The following is a 263-nucleotide window of genomic DNA, read 5'->3' on the forward strand; positions in this document are numbered from 1 at the left end:
GTCTTGGGGGTCATTGGCAGCGTCAGCAGGATGGCTGCCTCGTCCCACAAGGGGGAAAACCATGGCCGCGGCCAAGCAGGGTTTGGCCTCTGCGAGAGGGCAGCTGCAAAACCCGCCCTGGCGTGCAAATGCGGCTCTCCTGCCCTCCCGGCAGCAGCCCGAGCCGGACGCCTCTGTGGCTTATGGGGCCAGCACCAGCCCCGGGCTCGCAGCTGGCTATGCGTGCATGGGGGTGACTGGCAGCAGCAGCAGGATGGCTGCCT

At 67.7% G+C, this 263-nt stretch overlaps 1 protein-coding gene across 1 annotated transcript in view; it reads right to left on the bottom strand.

The window, feature by feature from the left end:
* PLP1 (proteolipid protein 1) overlaps positions 1–263 on the bottom strand; it is a gene marked incomplete at its 5' end in the record, with an annotated part of 2867 nt that overhangs the window by 2024 nt on the left and 580 nt on the right. The gene's annotated exons all lie outside the window — the stretch shown is intronic.

The sequence above is a fragment of the Phaethon lepturus genome, unplaced genomic scaffold (assembly GCF_000687285.1).
Source record: "Phaethon lepturus isolate BGI_N335 unplaced genomic scaffold, ASM68728v1 scaffold25364, whole genome shotgun sequence".
Taxonomy (NCBI): domain Eukaryota; kingdom Metazoa; phylum Chordata; class Aves; order Phaethontiformes; family Phaethontidae; genus Phaethon; species Phaethon lepturus.